The sequence below is a fragment of the Kryptolebias marmoratus genome, linkage group LG4 (genome assembly GCF_001649575.2).
Source record: "Kryptolebias marmoratus isolate JLee-2015 linkage group LG4, ASM164957v2, whole genome shotgun sequence".
In the NCBI taxonomy this organism is placed as follows: Eukaryota; Metazoa; Chordata; class Actinopteri; order Cyprinodontiformes; family Rivulidae; genus Kryptolebias; species Kryptolebias marmoratus.
Genome location: NC_051433.1, coordinates 723,661 through 725,306, shown reverse-complemented (window position 1 = coordinate 725,306; position 1,646 = coordinate 723,661).

Below are 1,646 nucleotides of genomic sequence, written 5' to 3'. Positions count from 1 at the left end.
CACACACACACACACACACACACACACACACACACACACACACACACACACACACACACACACACACACACACACTCTGTCTGGCTCACACACTCACAGGAGCAGTCTGGACATGAGCATAAAACATCAACTCACTCTCTTGCTGTCATCTGGACAGAAACAGCTGAGGACACTCTGCTTGACTTCCACCCAAAGAGGAAACAACAGAAGCATCAGGGAATCAGTAACACACGCTGAGGAGGTTTTATTGAGTCTTCTTCAGATGCAACATTAAGTTCAACTTGTTTTAGTCAAGCCAGAATCTGCAGACAGGAAAAAAAGAAGCTTATTTCTTTCCTAGCGGAACAAAACCTCTGTAATTCCATATTTAAAGGCACCACTCAAAGTTTGAATAAGCCACGTATTTCAGTCATGTGAGCAACCTTTGGACTGTAAAATCTGATCCAAATCCTCCCTGCAGCAGATCTGAGATCAACACCTTTCAGAGCTGGAAGACCGGAGACACGAGGTTGTTCTGGGACAGAAGAGTCGTATTACAAAGGCTGGCAGCAGACTGCGGAGCCAGCAGAGCCGTGAGGATGCATACATTCATCCTGCTCTGAACCGAGGGGCGTTCACCGTGAGAGATGGCAGAATTACTCCGTTAACGTGCGCTGATTGCAGGAAGACAGGGATGCAGGTCAGAGAACAAGAAGGCAAAGATGAAGTGTTGATATTCTCAGTGACAGCTGCAGACAACTCATTTCAGAGAAACATTAATATTCAAACTGATGGGAATCTTATTTCTGAGTTCAAAGCCATGAGTCAGCACTTCTGACACGCTGTGTGATAAAACCTGAACCAACAGGTGGAGATGAACCAGACTTTTCACTGCTGCTGATAGTTTAAGTCCTTCAAACAACAAGGATGCTCGGTTTTATCTGATTTTATCCCAAATATCACTCGTCTGATGACCAACCTGAACTTCTGTGGATGATTTTAAACTTCTTTCCTCCGTATGGAAACCAGCTCACCTTTCAATAAAACCCTCAGAGCTCAGAGTATGTGTTGGGAATGACTCTCAGCTACAACCAACATCTGTCATTTTAATGCTTGCTATGGTAGATTAGCTGTGGCGGCCATCTTGAATCAGCCTGACTGCAGAAGTGAAGCAGACGTACATCCAATAATTTCTTTCTGAGAGTTTGATTTAAATACCATCACTGGTTCTTGACATATTTAGCTTAAAGACAGACAAACAAACACCCAGGCTATATGGTGGTGAGCAATAATTAAACAGATCTTATCTTTAAATCTGTAATAAAACACATAAAAGCTGCTCCACATGTGTTCTTTCTTTATATTTATAAAGTTTTACAGAAAAGAAAAGCTCGGTTCCAGACTTTTCTGCCTGCTGAACGAGACGCAGCAGCTCAGACTGGACTCCGATGTCTCTGTGTGCTGAGCAGAAAATATTTGAATATTTAAACAGAATTTGCATCTGAGCTGCTGAGCCCCAAACAGGCGCGGTGATGGATCGGACCTCTGAACCTCATCTGAGACTGAAGAATCCTGATTCATCACTTCCTCTTTCAGGATCATTTTCAGTGAATTAACATGAACTCCTTTAATTTATTTTCTGTGCAGAGAATAGTTTGTTTTTGACT